A 22,860-nucleotide genomic window follows, 5' to 3' on the forward strand; every position below is an offset into this window, starting at 1 on the left:
GATGGGGGTGGGGCTAGAGGTGGCAAAGCTACCTGAGCTTCTGGTCTTTGAACAGATGGGTAGAACAGTGATGTAGAGGAACCCCCCCTAGTTACGAAACAGAGACCACCCCAGTGGGAATGGGGAGACACTGGGAGGAAAGGACTTTTGTGGTCAGCCCCGCCACTAAGTTCCCCCTGGTGTTGGGAGTAAGATGGCTGTGGGACCACAATTCCTATGTGAGGTGGAAGGCTGGGGAGCTGCGTTTCCCTTCTGAAGCTTGCCAAAAACATATATGGGATGTCAAGTGTGGACAAAATCCTCCCCCCCTCCCAGAGACTGTGTGTTTAACTATGGAGGAGAGGGAGAGCATTCCTCCAGAATACCAAGACTTAAGTCAGGTGTTTGAAGAAGAGGAGGCAGATGAATTACCACCTCACAGAGCTGCAGACTGTGCAATTGAGCTGATCCCAGGGACTAAATTGCCAAAGGGGAAAATGTACTTGATGAGCCCAGGGTAAAGAGCAGAGTTACATAAGTTCATTGATAAAAACCTAGTGCGAGGTTTCATCTGGCCAGCTAACTCCCCCCATGCCGCCCGAGTGCTATTCAGAAAGAAAAAGCACAGGGGGTTGCAATTGTGCGCAGACTATGGTCTCAATGTCAAACACCTATCTCAATGTCAAACACCTATCCCATCCCATTGATCAGAGACTTGTTAGTGGTAGCAGCTCAGGGAAAGATATTCACAAAGCTGGACCTCCAAGATGCATAATTCCAAGTGAGAATAAAGGAGGGGAACGAATGGAAGATCGCTTTTAATACCCCCCTGGGGCAGTTTGAATATCAAGTCATGCCTTTCGGGTTGCAAGGGGGCCCTAGGGTGTTCATGAATTTAATTAATGAAGTTCTCCACAAGTACCTTTATAAGGGAGTGACTGTTTGTCTTGATGACGTAATGGTGTATTCAGAGGATTATGAATCCCATGTGAAATTGGTGCAAGAGGTGCTAAAAACCCTGTACCAACACAAACTATGTAAAACTGTCCAAGTGTGAATTTCATAAAGAGGAGATGGAATTCCTGGGGTACCGAGTATCGGGGAAAGGCTTAGGGATGGATCTGACCAAAGTGGAAGCTGTACTTGGATGGGAAGCCCCTAAAACACAGCAGCAGCTACAGTTGTTCCTGGGGTTTGCTAACTTCTACCAACCCTTCATAAAAAAATTTGCTCAAGTTGCCTTGCCACTTACAGACTTACTAAAAACCAAAGGGAAGGGCGCTGGGAAAGTGAAACAGAGTGCTAAACTAGCCTGGTCTAAGGAGTGCCAAACGGCCTCTGAGGAGCTAAAAACTCGGTTCACCTCTGAACCTGTACTGCGCCATCCTGATGAGAGCCGCCCATTCATGATACAGTGGATACGAGTGATGTCGCTATGGGAGGAGTCCTTCTGCAGGAGGGGGAGGATGGGAAAATGCACCCCTGTGCTTAAGTGTCCAAAAAACTTTCGGAGGCAGAATTGGGCAGTATGGGACAAGGAAGCAGCAGCGGTCAAACTGGCCCTAAGTATGTGGAGGCACTGGCTGGAGGGGGCTACGCTGCCGTTTGAGGTGTGGACTGACCATAGAAATCTGGAGGTGTTGCGAGAGCCTCGCAGACTGGGAGCCAAGCAGCTGTGATGGGTGGAGTTTAAGTACAAAGTTGAACTGTGAGATTTCCCTGAGAAATCAAATTTTCTGGCAGATGTGTTGTCCCGCCTTCCACAACACAATAGCCAGCAGGAAGAAGTGGTAGACATAATGTTTTCCCCCACCCAGTTGGGAGGGGCCATGAGCACCAGAACCCAAGTGGCAAAGGCGAGCCGCCTCCCCCTCTCTTCCCCCCGAAATGGGAAGAGAAAATCAACGCAGAAGTAGAAAAGGAGGGGAGGGAATCGGCCTGAGGACTTAGAAAAGGGAGAAAATGATTGTTGGTATAAAAACAACAAAATGTATGCCCCACTGGGACTACAGGGAGAGATACTGAAACACTGTCATGATGCCAAGTTACCCGGACATCTGGGTTATTTAAAAACACTGCACTTAATACAAAGGCAGTTTTGGTGGCCAGGACTGTGGAAGGATGTATCGCAATGTGTATCTACATGTCAGACCTGTTTAATGGGCAAAAAGAGTGGGTGAAACTTCCAGGACTACTACAGCCTCTAGAAACCCCACCCTGACCTTGGTCTGTAGTATCCATGGACTTCATCACTGACTTTCCGCTGAGCAAAGGGAAAACAGTGATTTGGATGGTGGTGGATTTGTTTTCCAAACAAGCCCATTTTGTTCCATGCTCTAAGTTGCCAACAGCCAAAAGATTGGCCACATTGTTCATGCAGCATGTAGTAAGACTCCATTCATTTCCTAACAAAGTAATATTGGATCAGGGCCCACAATTAGTTCCCAAGTTTTGGCGGGAGCTAATGGAAGTAACAGGCATGGCTCAAGGGTTGAGTTCAGCATATCATCCCGAGACCAACGGGCAATCCGAAAGGGTTGATCAAGTCCTGGAGCAGTTTTTAAGGTGTTACATTAATTATCAACAAGATAATTGGACTGATTTTTTAGCGTTTGCAGAGTATTGTTACAACAATAGTGTCCATAGCTCTACGGGAGCATCCTCATTCAGGATCAGACAGGGCTTTGAAGGCAAACCCTTGCCGTTTGTAAAAGACCCCCACCCGGGAGTGGGGGGGATCTCAGTACTTGGTGGAACTCTATCGTGGAACAGTGGGATCTAATAACAAAAACCCTGGAAAAAACCAGTATTACAAAAAACATGCAGACTGTAAACGCTCCCCCTCCCCCGGATCTGAAACCAGGAGATGAGTTTTATATGTCCACAAAAAATCTCAAGGGAGAACAACTGAGCAAAAAGTTGGGATGGAAGTACATCGGACCTTATAAAATCCTTGAAGTAATAAATGGGGTGGCTGTTAAACTAGACCTGCCCAAAAAAATTAAGACACATACACCCAGTATTCCACTGCAGCTTGTTGAAGAAAGCCCCGGAGGCAAACACCTGGCACCCGAAATCTGGAGTTTCCCCCCCACCTCATGGTGGATGGACAACCTCATCATGAAGTGGAAGATGTGTTGGACTCAAAATGGAAAAGAGGAAAATTATTTTACCTTATAAGATGGAAGTATTTTGACCTGGGTCAAAATGAGTGGGTTCAAGCTAAAGATGTAAAAGCTAAAAGACTCATCAAAGCTTTTCACAAATGTTAGCTGGAGAAACCGTGGGAGGAGTGATCCAGTTATAGATGTAGTTTTGGGGGGGGATAATGTCAGCCTGCCTGCCATAACTCTGAAATGCATATCTACTGGGAGAGGGATGGGCTTTCTTCCTGTAGTGTAGTTTTCTTCCTTCACTGTATCTTAGCTACGCTTTGCTGAGAGATCTTAACAGTACAACTGGGAACGGGTGGGAACCAACCTTGAGAAATTCAGCTTTGCATCTTTTTCAGGGCTTTTGCTGACTTCAACTGACTTGTTTGGACTGGGGTAGGGGACTGGGGGTATAACCTCTCAGGGAAGACTTTGCTTCAGCATTCCAAGCAATCACTATGTACCAGTGCATTTCTAGGGATATCTAATAAAGACTTTTAACTCATACAACCATGTTTAATGAAGGAAGAAAAAGGGGGTGTGGGGGAAAGTCCCCACAAACTCAACCCAAACAAGCAGGGGAACAAAATAGAGGGGTTAAATAACAACCTAAAAATATATTAGAAGGGGCGTGGCGTCGGAGCCTTCGGGTATGGACGCACATTGAAAGATCTCTGTCTCCTTCCTCCCTGTAAACCCTGGAAAACAGCTGATATCGCTTACCCTGCATTATATATTTGAGAAAGCAGACGCAGAGGGAAAAGAAGATCTATCCAAAATCAGCAAGAAATTTGCAGCAGCTCTTTTACAGCACAACTCAAACTATGCCTCAGGAACGCAGTAAGGCCGAGCTATCCAAAATGGCCGACAGGAAACTTGTAGAAACAAATGCAGCAGCAAAAACTAATAACCACTCCCTCGAGGCACAGTTTGCAAAATTTGAAGAAAACCTGCTCAAGCTAATGACGCTGCTCATCCAACCGCTATCTACACAATTAACAGAAATCAAATTAGAACTTCAAAAGACAAATCAAACAGCTGAAAGTGCTATGGAACTTAGTATCATGTCTCAAAGAGACGTAAGAGAAATATATAATAAACTAGAACAGCAGGAGGAAAGAATTCTTCACCTGGAAGTGTCAGCTCGTTACAGAAATCTCAAGCTCCGTGGGATTGAAGAGTCCCTTATAGAAAATGAAAATATAATCAGAACATTAACACCTTGGCTATCTAAGCTGCTGGGCATTAAGGAAGGCACAAACCAACTCATAACAAAAGCTTATTGCATCGGATCTTTAAGCCAGCAGAAAAAAAGAAATATGCCGAGAGATATCATTATTGAAGTACCAGATACTAACATCAGGAAGAAAATAATCAATGAAGCAAGATCCAAAGGCTTTCTATTATTCAATAACACCCAGATACAAGTATACAGTGACCTGCCTAATGAAGTTCTCTTAAAGAGAAAAGAACTTAAACCCACAACCGAGACTTTGAGGAGAGCGAAAGTACAATACAAATGGTGGAATTACACGAAACTACTGGTCTATCACAAAGGACATCGTCTTATTGCTTCGGACTACGACTCTGCAGCATCAATGTTAAATGAACTGAACTTAGAAGAACCGATGGAAACAAGCAAACCAAGTCAAAAAAGAAAATTTTCTCAGTCAACATCTTCATCCCCTCAGAAGGGAAGTAAAATTTCAGTAAGAGACAATTGATTTAGACACTTAGCCACAATGCTAAAATTTAAGGGAAGCGTTATCATAATACTCTTTATTGAAGATTCAAAACGGGGTAAGAAAGGGAGGGGGGAGTTCGGTCCTTTCAATGTAACTCCTTTTTTAGTTAAGCCCGGTAAGTTTTGGTATATACCAAACTAGTGTGTGAATAGAACACACTAGCTAAAAGGGCTTTGGGGAACAAATCTATTATTTTTGTGCAGTTTGTAACAACTGGCCAGGGGATTTGTGGGAGGGAAAGGATTTGAAATAGATCTCCCATTATTGTGATCTTAGAGCTAATCAACCAAGAGTTCCGTGGGAGGGAAAGATAAGATAACTAGGGAAAGGGGAAAGGGAAACATCAAGGGAGGGGGAGAAATTTCTAAAGCTCATTTGTATTGCTAATTCAGACTTAAAGGGCAAAGTTGGGTGGGTTAGGGAGGAGGAGGGAATAGAAAGGAAAAGAGAGGTGGGAAAGGAGGGGGGAAAGGGGGGAAATTAAACGAAATAAGTTGATTTATCTAAACAAAGGATATAAGAAAATAGAACAGAGTAAGGAGTTAGAGAAAAGGAGTGGACAGCTAGGGAAAATCAAATAAATCCTTCTATATTACATTCAAACTACTTAGTGTGAAACTACAACACTGCAAAAAAGAGGGAAAGAAAAGGGTAAGAGGTCAGTGGAAAGGAAATCAAACAATTTATTTTCAATAACTATTTGAAGTGTGAATAAAACACTTCACTAATAAAAAAAAAACCATGTTTAATGAAGTGGAGAGTCTGAAAGAATCCCCTAGTCAGGCCTGACACAGTTATACTACCTAGTATTTTATATACCTTGCTTTCTTAGCACACTGCTTAAAAACTCCACCTTAAAAACACAGACATTCAAAACACATTATTAACAAAATCACATAATTAAGTTTATGGAGAATGACTGCATTCCTGTGCGTAGTTAATTTCTGCTCTTTAGATTCAACTTGTTAAACACATTTGGCTTCATCAAATGATCTTCAGACAGCTGAAATACAACTTTCTTTTAATGAACAGTGCAAACTGTTTATTCATATTTTAAAAATTACAATAAAATCAAATATTCTCCTAATCCCCTATTACCCCTTCCGCTCCCACAAGCATCCTCTTCTGCCATATCCCACCTATCCTTCCCAATTTCCCTTCCTCACCCCAATAGTTGACATGTGTTGGAATGATTAGTGGCAAAGAAATACAGATTGCCTCATCTAAATAGAATCTACTTGTTAAGATGTAATAATTCAAAACAACCTGTACTTAAGTTCAGGGCTGGATCGAGGGGGGGGGGCAGGGGGGTAGTCTGCCCCCGGCGCCACCAAGGAGGGGGTGCCAGGAGCAGCTGCCAGTGGGTGCAGGCAGCAGCGTGGGCAGCCTCGCAGCCCCCCGCGCTGCCTTTCGCCTGCCCTGCAGGACAGGGGGCGGGGCGGCCGGCTTGCCATGCACCCCCTGTCCTGCAGGGCAGGCAAAAGGCAGTGCGGGGGGCTGCGGGGCCACCCGCGCCATTCGCCTGCCCTGCAGGACAGGCGAATGACGTGGATGGCCACACTGCCTTTTGCCTGCCCTGCAGGGCAGGGGGGTGCGCGGCAAGCCGGCCGCCCCCTGTCCTGCAGGGCAGGCGAATGGTGCGGGCGGCCTTGCAGCCCCCCGCGCTGCTTTTGCCTGCCCTGCAGGGCAGGGGTGGATGGCAAGCCGGCCTCCCCCTGTCCTGCGGGGCAGGCAAAAGCAGCATGGGGGCCACACTGCCTTTTGCCTGCCCTGTAGGGCAGGGGGTGCCCGGCAAGCCGGCCGCCCCCTGTCCTGCGGGGCAGGCAAAAGCAGCACGGGGGGGCTGTGAGGCCGCCCGCACCATTCGCTTGCAGGGAGGTTAATGGCGCGGGCGGCTTCCCAGCCTCACATGCTGCCTCCGTTCTGCCCTGCATGATGATGTCACCGAAGTGACATCATCACGCAGCGTGGGGAGTCCGCGTGCGCTGCGTGCATGCGCGAGGTGGCCGGCTGAGGGTTGCCCCGGGCGCGGGCAACCCTAGATCCGGCGCTGCTTAAGTTACACTGAATGTGTTTCTTTTAATTGATGTTCTTTGAATGAACTCATTAGCTATAACATTAAGATCAATTTCCTGAGAGATCTGTTTATGTCCATGAAGAAGAGCCATGTGACTGAGCCTTGCCTGTCTCATACTTGACCATAGAAAGGTCTCTATTCTACGAAGGAATGAGAATGACCTTTCTGAGATACAGGAGGAAACAGGTATGGTAAGGCCTATTCTGTTAAGTTTAGCTAATTCTGGTAGTAGCTGATGCAGACATTTTTCTTGTTTTCCACTGAATAGATCAATCACATCACAAAGAGCTAAAAGTTTAATTTTCTGCTCTCTAGCAATGTCCAAAAACATATCCCAATGAAGCTGTAGTCAGGAAGCATCCAAGTCACTTTTGTAAAAGTTTAGAATGTATGTACTGTCATCCTCTCCTATGGCAAACTTTTCAACTTTGCTCATGCATTGGGACAAATCTGAGGAAAAGTGATTGTGTAAAGTACTGTAGATATTATCAATGATTTCATAAAATATTTTTATGTAGAAATCCTTCAGAGATTGAAACTGGCGAGGATCACTCCCGGCATCAACAGGTTGTGCAGGTTTTCTGCACCTAGGAACAGTAGGACTTTCTAAATCTAAGTCTTTTGCTGTCATGACTGTCTGTGACCAGAAATGTTCAAAATTGTTCCACAGTTGCTTAGTACTCTCCTTTGCAGAAGCAAGAAGAAAGTTCTACTTGGTAGAACTGTAAATTACATTTTTGAAGACCTGTGTTCAATGTATCCAAATAATCAAACCAAGCAGCAATAGCTGTAACATGAAGTAAGAAGCAAATCTCAACAAGCTTCGTGCATATCCATCTGCTTTTGCCCCAGGGTCTCCTCTCTCCTCAGAAGATACATTCTCAATAAACTGAATCAACTCCCTATAATTTGAAGCCACTGACTGTAAGGAAGCTGCTTTAACAGTCCACCTTGTCGGCCAAAATGGTCTCAGATTTATGTTCTCTGATTGCTGAAAGTGTTGAAATAAAGCAAGACGTTTTGGTGAAGTTTTCACAAAGGTGATCATTTCAGATAGCTCACTCAGAAAATTTCTACACATAGTAACATTTTCTGAAGTTGACAACATGTGCAAAACAATGAACATATAGTGCTCTTGGCTCCTCAGCTTTTACAAGAGCCTGTATTCCATTAAGATGTCCAGCAACATTCGAAGCTTCATCATAGCATTGGCCATGACATCTGTCAAGAGAAAGATCAAAGCAACAGAGTACATCTTTCAAAATAGAAAAGACAGTTTTAGCAGTGATGGATTCCGTTTCATAAAATCCAAAAAAGAATTCCTCCACACACATATCCTCTGCAGAAACAACATGAAACCTGGTCTTGTGTGGTGATATCTGTAGTCTCATCAGCAATTACACTGTAATAAACAGCTGCTTTAATCTGTCTCACTAGTGTTTGTAGAACACTGTGACCCATGATCTCAAGTAGACATGGGCACGAATTGAAACACAAATCAAATTTCGTGACGAATCACACCAATTCATGTATTGCAAAAACGTGTTTTGTGGGGCTGCGTTTTCACAAAACCCATGACTTTTGTGGTCAATTCATTCAATTTGTGAATGCTTCATGATGCCAGACAGGCTGGTGCCAATCCATTGATTCCCTAGGCAACATAGGCCCGGAATGTCTGCAGACCTTTTGTTGCCATGGAAACTCCAATCTTAGCTCACATAGCCTTGATAGGCAGCTCTCCCTGACAATCTGAGATCTCCCATTCTGTTCTATGACAGCAACAAGCAGGGGGGAGATGGGTCTTCTGTAGTCATGGGAACACCAATCTCATCCCTCCAAACCCTGTTAGGCAGGTCTGTCTGCCAACCAGAGAGCTCATGTTCTGCTCTATGAGAGCGTTTCTTATATACGGCACAGCTCTGTGCCTCCTGCTTTTAGTTCCAGTAGACAGAGGGATAGAGGAGCTGTTGCTGGGATTTGGAGTGAGAGAGAGTGGATTTGGGAGCTTTTGGCTGAATTTGCTGCTGCTTCAAAAGAGACTGGAAAGCCTCTTTCTTATTTTCTGCTCTTGTTCTTGCTGGAAAGGTTGTTGAGTGAGAGTGCCATTGAAGTCTCCCTGCAAGTTTGGCATCTCTGGGTATGAAGAGAGCTATTGTAGGGCCCCGGGATCGGATGAATCATGAACCTAAGGAATCGTTTCGTGAAATGGGACCATTTCGTGAAAGGTCGTGGTTTGTGATTCATGGAACGCAACAAACCATGAAACTCAGGGTTCATTTTTTCCCCGTTTCATGCCCATCTCTAATCGCAAGCATTTCATTCACAATGGTAGGTGAAATCCATTTGTACTTCTAGGATTCAAACATAATTTCAGCTGCAGAATATCTTCAGCACATAACAGCAAGAGCTGTTTTCGGTTTGACTCTTAGTCATCATTGCTGTGTATTTCACTGCCCTGACAGGCATTGTACCTTATCAATGGTAAAATTGTTATCAGTGCCTTTCTAGCATCTTGCACTTGCTTCTGCTGGCTTTCTGACAATTTGCTATGTACATTTACCCCAGCTTTAACAGAGGCTATAGCTTGGACAGCTGCATGGTGCAAGTTAGAATTCTGATGGGTGTGAAATCTGGACAGTGCCTTCTTCCAGTTTGAGGAGTCATTTTGAACAAAAGCTTCATGTGCATCTTTGTCTCTGGATGTGTTTGGAAGAGGAACATTCATGTCATTTGCTGCTAAGCGACAGATGTGACTTTTTCTGTTGCCACATCATAAGAGAATCTTGGTAATGTTGTCCTGGCTTTTGCTTCACATTACTGCAGACTTTTCTCTTTCTAATTAGAAATCTATCCATGGCAAATTGAATGGAATGGTAGACTGAAAACAATTCAGAGGAAAATATCAAGATTCTGAAGAAGGAGAAATTACATATTAAAAATAGGAGAGGCCCAACTGCCCAACTTAAGACTGTATTGTGAAGCAATTTGTTTGACATGGATAAAGGATTGGATAACGTTGAAAAATCGCAAGCTTCTGGCATTGGAAGGTTATAAGAAAATATTTGGATGGCATGCATACCTATGGTACGATAAAATAAAAGTGGACTCTCTGTTTCTGCATCATTATATTAGAAGAAGCCTCTTCACAATCTGGAAGAAATATAAGATGTATCTGGAAGATCAAATCCCCTCTTGGGTGGTCCCGTATGAAGTAATAGACCCGAGAACTGTCGAGAACGAACAGCAATGTTTAACTTACAAGGAGATAACACAAATACAATATTCAACATTAAGAATAAAGTCACAAGAAGAATTGTCTCCTTGCTATAGTTGGTTTCAATACAGACAGATAAGGGATCTTTACAAATCGGACTGTTCAAGGGGAGGAATAAGAATGGAAAACACAGAATTGGAAGAAGTAATGCTACAAGAAGGCAAGAAACAAATCTCAAAGATCTATAAGATACTTCTAAAATGGTACACTGAGGATGAAACAGTGAAAGTACAGATGGTGAAGTGGGCAATAAATTTCCATAAAGAAATAACAATGGAGGCATGGGAGCACTTGTGGAAGAATACAATTAAGATTACAACGTGTACGAATATTAAAGAAAATGTATATAAGATGATATACAGATGGCACCTAACACCGAAGAAAATTGCGCTGGGGAACGCTAAAATGTCAGATAAGTGCTGGAAATGCAAAAAGCACGAAGGATCATTATACCATATGTGGTGGACTTGTGAAGTAGCGAAGCAGTACTGGGGAGATATAATAGAAGTAATTAATGAAGCGTTACAAACCCAAATAAATAAGAACCCAGAACTGCTGCTACTAAACTTGGGAATGGAGAATGTTCCAGTGCAAAATAGAACATTGTTATTTTATATGACAGCTGCAGCAAGATTACTATATGCGCAGAAATGGAAAGTGCAAGAAGTACCTACTGTAGAGGACTGGATTTACAAATTGCTGTACATGGCAGAGATGGATAAAATGACAAGAAAACTTAAAGACCTGGATCCGGGACAGTATTTGGCAGACTGGGCGAAACTGAAACAATTTTTGGAAAAAAAATGGGATGTGAAAGGAGAACTGTGGCAGTTTGAGAACTTTTGAAATAAGACATTTTAACCAGAAGAGAGAAGTGACTTTACCATTAAGAATTTATATCTATTTTAATCTAAGCTTGGATTATAACATAGCAGAAGAGGGGTGAAATTTAGAACTGATTTTTTAAAGAATAAGATAGGGAGGTTACAATAAGTAATACCTTTCTCAGAGTATATGAATAAGGGAATAGTTAAATAAATATACTGATGGGGCATACTATATATACTATTATGTTGGTAGATCAGATTGTATATTATATAATGAATGTGCAGTATGGTGCTGTGTGCGGTGCCACATTGGTGGCAGGGCGCACAGTAGGGGTGTTAATACATATTATAACGACAATAGTATATTTGATAGAATATATGTTTAAAAGAAATAGAATATGTTTAAATTAAGACTTTTGTTATATATTATATTATATTATATTATATTATATTATATTATATTATATTATATTATATTATATTATATTATATTATATTATATTATATTATATTATATTATACTGGTCTGCTATATTGAGGGGTATAAGATTTATACTATATTGACTGTATAATTGATAGATGTATATTATACTGATAGAATATTTAATAGTATAATTGATAGAAGCATGTTATATTGATAGGATATTTGATATATATGATAGAATACCTGGAAAAAAATTAGAATGTGCTTAGACTAAGGGAATTATTAAGTAATAAGAGGGGGTAAGGGTTGGAAAGCTGTTGGAAATCGATAGAGAGGGGGGAGGAAAAGGGTGGGGGATAGGGTTAATTAGATATTGAGGGAATGTATGTATTGAATTTGAAAAGTATACTCACCAATAAAAATTTTCTATAAAAAAAAAATAGGAGAGGCCGTGTTCATCAGTATCAGAGAACAGAGATTTATAACCTGATCCTGAAGGGGACCAAGGTTTGAAATAATATAAATCACAAATTTAAATACAATCAAATAAGATATAAATGCCATAAATATCATATAAAGACAATCAATCCAATAATTAGAAAATACCCTGCAATGAAAATACAATCTACCAATTTTTCAATATTTCCGATAGTCATAAGGCATACACAAACAACGAAATACAGTCCATGCAATATCAAGTATAAATCTTCTTTAGACAATGCAAGACCAGGTACAGCATCTGCACTTCCTCACAGATCACCCCACTCTGGTGTTGTGGAGTAAAAATAATGCTCCATAAATATAAACCACAATTCTCAGTTTCAATGCAACGGGTACAATGTCTGTCATTCCATCACATTCCATCTGAATCCATCGCATTCAAACTGAGAATTTCCTATGTCTAGGTTGTCTCTGTGAGATTAATTAGTGGCCCTTGAGGAAGCATTAATTGTGAAACAAAGTCTGCTAGCCATTTGTTAGGCCAGCGCATGGAGGCTACTTCCCCCACGGACTTCGGCATAGATTTATGGAAAGGAAGGATAGGCTTGATAATGGGGTTATAGAACTCTCACACTTCAGTAGGGAATATAGTGGGATCTTAATAGCTGGCTACTTGGTATCTACCTGCCGGGGTCTATATTTTGTAGTACTTGGAATTATGATATCTGTCACGGGAATAATCTGCTACCTGTTTCTTATTCAACATCCATATGATGTAAACTGTACAAGTAAGCCAACCAATAATTCAAAAAGTTACATGAACAGATCAAATAGATTCAAAATTAACCAAAAGTAAGCACTTAGAAAACAAATCTCATGATCCAGGGATGCGGTGTCTGCTATCAGACAGGGAAACTATATAAAACCACTCAGTCAGAGCAATTAAGTCTGTGAGGGTTATGAAAATGGGGATCCTGCTATAAGTTTCACTGGGGCATTACGAATACCTGGAGTTATGGAATTCACTTTGTGCCTGCTGTTTGCCAAACTGGGCAGCTACTTTTTCCTTTTATGGATTCCACTGTACATAACAAATGTAGATAACCTTAACACTAAAGAAATAGGTGATCTCTCCACACTATTTGATGTTGGAGGAAGTTTGGGTGAAATTTTGGCAGGCATCATAGACCAACTAAAGAAAAGAGCTTCAAAGGGTGGCATAATGCTATTGATGGCAGCACCCACGCTATATGTATTTATATGTCCAGGAAATGGGCCTTGAAGCCACCATAGTTCAACATGGCCAAGTGCAAAGTAATGCATATTGGGGCAAAAAATCCCAAATATAAATACACAATGATGGGGTCCAAACTGGCGGAGACTGACCAAGAGAGAGATCTTGGAGTCATGGTGGATAACTCACTGAACATGTTGATACAGTGTGCAACGGCAATAAAAAAGGCCAATGCTATGCTGGGGATTATTAGGAAGGGAATTGAAAACAAATCAGCTAGTATCATAATGCCCCTGTATAAATCAATGGTACGGCCTCATTTGGAATATTATGTACAATTCTGGTCACCACACCTCAAAAAAGATATTATAGCGCTTGAAAAAGTGCAGAAAAGGGCAACTAAAATGATTAAAGGGATGGAACACTTCCTCTATGAAGAAAGGTTAAAGCGCTTGGGGCTCTTTAGCTTGGAGATATGACGACTGAGGGGTGACATGATAGAGGTTTACAAGATTATGCATGCGATAGAAAAGGTAGAGAAAGAAGTATTTTTCTCCCTTTCTCACAATACAAGAACTCATGGGCACTCAATGAAATTGCTGCGCAGTCAGGTTAGAATGGATAAAAGGAAGTACTTCTTCACCCAAAGGGTGATTAACACATGGAATTCTCTGCCTCAGGAGGTGGGGGCAGCTTCAAGCATAGACAGCTTCAAGAGGGGATTGGATAAACATATGGAGCAGAGGTCCATCAGTGGCTATTAGCCACAAGGTATAGATGGAACTCTCTGTCTAGGGCAATGATTCTTGGTGTTTGGGGGGGCAATCAGTGGGAGAGCTTCTAGTGTCCCTTCCCCACTGGCAGACCTCCTGAGGACACCTGGTTTTTGACCACTGTGTGACACAGAGTGTTGGACTGGATGGGCCATTGGCCTGATCCAACATGGCTTCCCTCTTACGTTCTTATGTTCATAGTCATACTGCTCATCTGTGGGGCACTTATAAATGGTCCTTATGCACTAATCACAACAGCTTTCTCAGCTGACTTGGGTACCCATAAAAGTCTTCAGGGAAATGAAAGCACATTTCCCATGGTTACAGCCATCATCCACGGAACAGGTTCAGTAGGAGCTGCTCTAGGGCCTTTGTTAGCTGGTCTCTTCTCTGCTTCTGGTTAGAACAATGTCTTTTGAATCCTGATGATAGCAGATGCTAAACAAATTACTTGAATGTCAAAGGTTATGATAAACCAAACTGTGTAAATATGTATATATATGTGACAAAGAGTAAATTATGTTATAGTGCATGAAAGTTTTGATCTATATAAGTGTTACTGCTGTTTAATCTTTAATGACTTTTGTTTCACTCAATGACTGGGTAATCGCACAACTTATATGTTCCTTAAGGGTGGAACAAGAAAGAAAATTGAAGCTAAACCTCAACCACGCTACTAAAGGCTTCCCAGCCCAGTATACACCTTCATACGCTTTAGGAGAAGAATTTTACCTCAGGGTTGGGGAAGGTCAGTCCAAACTTGAGTCAGCCAAGGGTCTGTGACATATAAATTGGTGGCAGCTGCGGGATACGTATAACACACCCACAGCAAGTTGTTCCCACCATAAAATAACAATAATATCTTACTCTACAGTAGTATTTTTTGAAGAAATTCAGAAAAATTCATATCAGAAATGGCCACTAGATGGAAGAATAAAGAGACACAGGGAGATAGGCACCAGAAGCAGCTGGTGAGAAGAATCCTAGTCAGGAGTTGGAAATAATGAGAATGAAGGTTGAACTAGCCAGAAAAAAGAGGGTTGAACCAGAGGAAGAAAAAGCCTGGAGTGAAGCAGAAAAAGAAAATGGTAGGACTGAGGCAGAAAAAAATCAACAAATACAGTTAGCCAAAATTCAGGCAGAAGAGAGAATGGTTGAGAGGTCACAGCAGGAGAGAGAGGCTGACAGAGAACATGAAACATTGTTGCTACTTATAAATCTTGCTTTTGGGGAGCTTGGTTTTCAAAATTATGTATCTTCTGTCAGAGTCACTTAATTCTTCTGTAACATTGATTTGTAAATTCTTTATATAAACCACAATTCCTTTTATAAAATTATGAATTCTTAATAAACACACAAATACATACTAGCACACAGGAACAAAGCCCCAAAGAATCATGGAAATTGTAATATGATACAGCAGGAAGGATGGATAGCCCTGTGCTTCATCTGCCATTGTAACTGAGTCCTTCATGTGAGTTTGTCACCGGTGAACTAGAATGTGAATCCCCTCAGGCTTCCACACAGATTGACTGCTTTGCCCAGACTGAATCTTTTATCTCCACTCAGTAACTAAAAACTACAGTTCACTCCACCCACACTCTCAGTCATCAACCAATCATCATCCCTCTCTTTCACCCCCCTTCATCTGTACCACACCAAGCATTTAAAGATACACACTTAAAATCATTACATATATACATAACAGAACTATCAGAACACTGAATATACCAGAAGTCCCCTTTCCCATGTTTCTCAAGGAACCATGAGAAATTTATTCCTTTTGAAAACCATGAATTAATTTGATAAGTGTTGTGTCAGATTACAGAAAATTATGCCATTTTACAGTCAGGATTTTTTTGTCATTTTGACAGCAACTTTGGAGTCAGACTTTAGCCAACACTAATATTTCATCATCTTAATTTTTGTTAAAGCTGCTACAGGGGAATAAAAACATGTGTAAACACATTTCAGAATTTGCAACCATAGTATGCCATCAGATTTTAAAGTGTACGTACATGACAGTCAACCATTATATTAAAGTGTGTGTGTGTGTGGTGCTATCAAGTTACAAATGACTTATGGTGACCTCAGGAAGGATTTTAAGGCAAATGAGAAGCAGAGATGGTTTGCCATTGCCTTCCTCTGCAGAGTCTTCCTTGGCAGTCTCCCATCCAAGTACTGACCCTGTTGAGCTTCCAAGATCTGATGAGATCAGGCTATACTATGCTGCCTTCCCTCCCCTGTTAAAAAGTGTACAACCTCATTTACCTCAATGACCTGGAAGACTATCTAAGCATTCAATATGCCAGACCTAAAAAGTAAATGGGATCACTAATTATGCATGGATAGATTGACATGACGATGAGTTGTAAGAGTTTGTGGACTGAAGTAGGTGTTGGGCGATCAAGGTTTGAATAACAATGTTTCTACATAATACCTAAAATACTGTGCGAATTGTCTGCTTCAAAACAGTTAACTGTGCACTCCCTTTATCAGAAACAAATTGGTAAGACCTAATCCTGAGGCCAGTCCATGGAGAATGGGTTCATCAATGGCCCATCTGCCATGTGGCAACATGGAATTTCTATATTTGAAAGCAATGTATCCCTGAATACCTTGTATCAGAAAGTAATAGGGGCCAACAACAGGGGGAGGTTCTGGTCACTGTGCCCAGTTTCTAGGCCTTCTTGGACCATTTTGTTGGGAGCTGTAGGAAACAGGATGCTGGACTAGAGGAACTGTTGGTCTGATCCAGTTGTGGCAAGACTTTTCTTGTGATCTTAGACCAGAGTTGTCTCCATAAAGTAGGGTTGCCAGGTAACCATATCTTCCTAGTGAGAGGTGGGACCCAATACTCACCAGGAAGAGGATCTTCACATCTGCACTTTGCCACACATGCTCCTGACACAATGGCATCACTTCCAGAAGTGATATCATCATGCATCACCTGTTTGGGGCTAAAATCAGCCCCCACAAAGTGTAGAAGCACTCCCATGCAAAGCACAATGACATCACCTCAGGAAGTGACATAGTCGTGCCCCACTGGGAGCTCCCTTGCCAGGCAGCTTGCAACCTCCCGCCAATCACTAGCCATTGGTGGGCATTGGAGAAAACCACCAGGAGTTTGCCTGCATCAGTGGGCACTTGGGAATCTACTAGAAAACAAGGACAAGTCCTATAGCAAAACCCAAGGTTCATAAAATATTCAAGTAAAATCTTTTCTAAGATAAGGCTCTTGGGAACAGAATCAAGATTAGGACTTAAGTTCAAAGTATAGAGTTGGAAGGACATTGTCTGGAATCTAGGATAGAGGAAAAGAGGATCAAAACATTATAGAGACTAGATTAAAATATATTAGGGATTTGTGATTTATTCAGACTATTTAGAGCTACATATATTAAAAACAGACTATTGAAGCTAGTGTTGCAACATCAGAGTAATGCTTTCTTACTGGCTGATCTCATTCTAAGTGTAGGCGATACAAGATGATCTTTACCAGAAGTCATCTAAGGTGTAAATTTGAAGCAACACTTCAGAAGTTTCATTTCCTATAATTGTCTTAATATATACACATGTGCTGTTTTTGTATCTCAGATACAACATGTGGCAAAAAGATAAGAGACTGTTAATGTAGAAGGCATGCTAGGAAATTCTAGGAAGAAAGAAATCACAAGAGAGAAAGAACAGATGTGATAAATATAGAAAGTGCAGGTCAAGTGGCATTGTAAGGACCAGCAGACAGCAATACCTAGAAGTGCTTCTAAAAAGGCACAGGGGGCCTTTTCCTCTAAGGGGAATAATGTTGTGAGGGGAAGGAAGAACCTAGAGATACAGTGCCTGCAGAGATACAGAACCTAGAGATTTTCTTTTGAAGGAAATCAACTCCTGGTTGGTTTGTTTTTTAATGGATCTAATTTAGAGGTTCCTCAAAAACAGTCATGTTAGAGTGTGGGAGGGAAAAGAATCTGCAACACCTTATAATCTAGTGTCACAATCCAATGCTAAGTTAGGCTCACTTATGGCTATTTCTTTCAATGAGTTTAAGTGAACCTAATGCTGTTTTACATTATGGCCTAACTAGTTTGTTTAACAGGACTTTTTGTGATTCAAGACTCTGAGACACATCTTAACTAGGGGTGTGCAGGGCCAGGGTGATTTGAGTTTCCTGATTCGGAATACCCAAATCGGGAAAAAGATCCAGAATAAAGGCAAGCCGCTTCGGAATACCCGATTTGGAAAGATTTGGGTTTGCTTCTTAAAGATTTCAATGGGGAAAATGCTCCCAGCTTTCCAAGGGATGGGGGGGCATTTTCTTTAAGAAGCAAACCAATGTTTGTGGGGACCTTCTCCTAACTCTCCTCTAACAACCTCTAACAAGTTTCAGAGAATTTGGACTTCGGGGGGCCATGTTATGGCTCGCCAAAGAAGGTATCCCCATCCTCCTCCACTCTCCATTATTCCCTAAGGGGAAAAACAAGTGATCTTTCTAGGTGGCTTGGGGTGGCATTTTGCAAGCAAAATGCACTCAATTTTCAGGGGACCTGCTCCTACCCCTCCTCCCACCCACCTCTAAGTTTCAGGGAGATTGCACTTTGGGGGGCCATGTTATGGCCTCCCAAAGATGGTGCCCCTATCCTCCCCCACTCTCCTCTATTCCCTATGGGGAAAAACAAAGGCCTTTTTTCTAGGTGGCTTGGGGTGGCATTTGCAAGCAAAATGCACCCAATTTTCAGGGGACCTGCTCCAACCTCTCCTACCATGCCCTTCCCCAAGTTTCCAGCACACCATTTTATTTCTACTGTGGGGAAGACTTCCACACAGCAGAAACACAAGGATTGGGGCTGCCAATGGCCACAGCCACAGTCCAGCTACACCACACACCCCAAGCAACCCATCAGAATCACATCCCCCCCCCCCCAAACTAACCACCCCTGCAGTAACTGGCTAGCTACTCTCGTTGGTCCCTGTTATGGGAAAATCCGGACTCCCACAGTAGGAACACATGGAATGTGGCATCCATGGCCACAGGCATAATCCCCCTTTCAATCTACCCCCCAACAGCCCCATAGACCCAAAGACACGCTCCCCAAGTTCCCCACCACCCCCAGAGCAGGCTGGCCAGCCACTCCACATTGTTCCCTATGATGGGAACTTTTAAACTGACTTTCCCAGGGCAATTATGCACAGGCCAGGGGGGCCACAGTGGAGGGCACATGCCTGAGTGCAAGCTCGTCCCTGGGAAACCAAACCTGAACCACAGACAATGTCGCCTGCATAAGAAAAGACACGCTCACTCTCCACGCTCGTCGGAGGGCATGAGAGGAACCGCTGCACCTCGAGGGAGAGGTCTGGCCGGACCACCTCCTTCTTCGGCCAGTAGCTCAGTGGATCAGTGGACAACAACTTACAGGGCTCCGCAAGGTAGTCCCTGACCACTGCCTACGCCAAATCCTGTCTCACCAACTCATGATCCCAGAGGAGCCGAAGGCCCACTGGAGCATCTCCATCTCCATGGACATCCCAGCAGTGGCCACAGGGGGAGCCTGCTCAGAAGGGGCATGAGAGGGACATGCAGGGCTGGGCCCCTCGCCCATCCCCTCTGATGACAGGTGTCCCCACTTTGCCTGCCTGCACCTCACCCGTGAACAGAGGGCTCTGGCTTGGGTGAGGTTCCTGTCCAACTCGGCAAAAGTGCCCTTAATGCGCAGGTCGCACATGGACACCAACATGTACAACTCCTTCTGCATGAGAGGCATTAGCCTGGCAGCTATGCCCTGCTGCAGCCTTCTCACGAGCGTGCGCACCGCTGGAACACTGTCTGCACATGGTGTGTCTGGGTCCACAAAGGAGGCCAATGAACTCTGGAGTGTGTGCACCAGAGGAATGACCAAACCCAGGGTCGCCGTGTCAGACAAGACTGCTTCAGTGAAGTCCTTGAAGGGCTTCAGGACCTCCACTGTCTAGGATATAGTGAGCCAATCCTCCTGGCTGAACTCACGCACCTGTCTCGCAGCATTGCTCTCTGAGAGCCATGCCTCAAGTGCAGCCTGCTGCTCCACCAAGCGCTCCAGCATGGCAAAGGTGGAGTTCCAGCGAGTGACTTTGTCAGAGATCAGGACATGCTTCGGCACACCTATCCTGGCCTGCTTCTGGAGCAGTTTGTGAGTGGATTTCACACTGCACGAGAGGTGACTCATGAGCCTCCGACATTTCTACAGGAGATAGTGGAAGTCACAAGTCACGGGGTCCTGGGGTTCCGGGGAGGAGCCCACCCCAAGTGCAGCTTTCACCACTAGGTAAAGTTTGTGAGCTGCACAGTAAATGCACTCGTGGCTCACCATGCATCCCATGGTGACGGTGCCCTTGCCTATCCAGCCATCCAACTCCTTTCTCAAGGTGGCCGCGATGTTCTCCACTGTGTGCGACATGTCGAGAACCTCAGCATGGAGCAAGACCTTGTGGTTGCCAGCCCGGCAGTCTCCCATCCTTCCCTGCCTAACTCTGGACACCCCATCCTCACCCTGAAGGTTTTTTGGGTTGCCACCAGTGTGCAGTAAGCGAGAGGTACACATGCTGCACACTTAGGCAGGTCCAGATGTCGGACATGAAGTGCACAGTTCTCCTGGCAACACGGGATAACTGTGCCTTCACATGGTCCCTGGCAGCCCTGTAAAACTAAGGCACTACAGCCCTGCTCAATGTCTTGCGAGCAGGGATAGCGTACCAGGGAAAGACATCACAGAGCAGCCCACTGAAGCTGAAGTCGTCTACTATGGAGAAAGGCTGGCCATCGACAGCAATCATATTGATGAGGTGGCGCATGATGCGCCGGGTCACCTTCTGGATCCCCCTCTCTGGGCACACTAGGGCCCAGAACACCAAGCATCTTCGGCAGAGAGGCTTGGTGTCCCTGCCCTATGGGAACCTGTGGGGGGAGAGCACCAGAGAAGCCTGCCTCCTTCTGGCTAGCTGCCATCCGTGTGGTGCCACTTGAACTCTTCCCCCAAAGAAGCACCACCTGGTGTTGCCTCTTCAGGTGGTTCCGCTTTCCAGACGTGAAGAGATGGTTCACTTCCCTACCACGACTGATCCGTTCCCTACAATTCCAGCACTGGGCAAACCGGGGGTCCTCCATTCTCTGGAAGTGATTCCAGATATCAGAGGTAATGGGGGCCCCACGCTGCACAGGGGAGGCGCTTACGGGGCCCCCAGCAGACACCTCCTGTGAGGTGCTCGGGCCAGACACATCATGTCCCACTCTCGGCTGGGCAGTTGGAGATAGATGAGGATGAAGGGGCAGAGATGTGGGCTCTTCCACCACAGTCTCTTCCTCTTCTTCCAGCACTCTCTCCTCCTGCACAGCTATGAGAGGCCCACTGCTGGCCTCAGAGAAAACAGGGGATGACCGCCCAGCAGGGGGTTCCTCCTGCAGTTCCTCCAACATCCTACGGGTCCCTAGGGTGAGTGTGAGGGATGGAAAAGTCACATGCCCACATCCATCCCAGGAGACACCACATGCTGCCCCTCCTCCAGCAGCTGGTCTCAACCACTGGAGGAGGAGGAGCTTCAGCAGCAGGCCCCTGCCCAGTGCCAGCCCCTGCCTCAGACACCTGGGTTGGGGGTGGCCCTCCAGCAGCTGCCTCAGGAAAAAGGGCCTTGTGAACCCTCTTCCTGTCACCAGAAGCCAGGCTGGTGAACAGCAGCAGTGCAGGGGAGGGCCTCCTCTCCTCAGAAGGGGGGATAGCTGCAGCACTCCCCTCCCCCTCCCCTCCACATCTCTAGACTTACCTCTAGCCTTTCCCCCGGGGCCCCTCTCAGCTTTCCTATTAGCCATTCTTTCCCCTCCTTGAACCTACACTAACTACCTGTTGTTACGTTTTTAAGAAAGAAACCAAAATTAATTTACAATGTAGTTTCAACACCTACCTACCTATTTCTAAATCTATGTTTCTTGTGGCTCTATTACTAATGGAAATGGTCAATTAAATATCTTTTTAAACGGCCTTATTTATTTTTGGGAACCTAAACCTACCAAACAGCTGAATTCCTCTTCAGGAATCGAGCTGGCCCTAAACCCCAATATAAAAGAAAGCCTATTAGAAAAAAAGTGCCCAGCCTGGCTCCAAGGGTGCCAGAGATGAGCAGGGAAACCCTACTTAAGGGGGTACTAATGGGCAGCCTATTTATATGAATATGAATTATATATTTATAATTTGAACAGAACCTGACTCTAAGAACCTGACTTTTCCTACTGAATCCTATTTAATGGGAGGAACTACCCTTGGTTCCCTATCAATTTAGTTTGGAGGGCAAATGTTACAATGAGAGAAGCCTACCACTAGCCTACCTAACTCAAGTCCACTATTTAAATCAAAACATATTTCTCTTACCAAACTCACCAAACACTGCTGTAACTGCACAACCTACAAACAGAACAACAGTAGCAATTAGCAAACAACAAACCTGAACTTTTAAACGCCAACTATAAGGAACAGCAACTCAAACAACTGTAAAATCTGCAACACAACAACTAACAACAGTAAAAACCACCTAAACTCCCAAGCCAGCCCCTTCTGAACCCCAAGTCCCCTACACACACACTTTACACACAAACACACACCGACAGCAAAGGAGCAATAAGCAAATTAAATTGAAATTAAAAACTCAGGTCCAATCACTTAAACACACAGCAAATAAAATCAGAACCCATAAGCAAGCCCCCACCTGAACCCTACCCACAACTTACACACACACACACACTTAAAAACTATCAGTTCCCTCCCCCCAAAAAACAGCTGGAACAGAACTCAACCCCCCAACAGTGAACTTTACATGCAAATCAAAGCAGGAACAGTTCCTCCCCCCCAAAAACAGCTGGAACACAACTCAAACATCCAACAATAAACTTTAAAACCAATTCAAACAAGGAAC

General features: G+C 43.9%; 1 protein-coding gene and 1 pseudogene across 1 annotated transcript in view; both read left to right on the forward strand.

Annotated features, from left to right (window-relative positions):
* Positions 1–22,860, forward strand: part of LOC129333764 (opsin-5-like) — a 95,839-nt gene that overhangs the window by 15,656 nt on the left and 57,323 nt on the right. The window lies entirely within an intron of this gene.
* On the forward strand, positions 12,468–14,381 carry LOC129342041 (glucose-6-phosphate exchanger SLC37A1-like; annotated as a pseudogene).

Source organism: Eublepharis macularius, chromosome 1, assembly GCF_028583425.1.
Source record: "Eublepharis macularius isolate TG4126 chromosome 1, MPM_Emac_v1.0, whole genome shotgun sequence".
NCBI classification, from domain to species: Eukaryota; Metazoa; Chordata; class Lepidosauria; order Squamata; family Eublepharidae; genus Eublepharis; species Eublepharis macularius.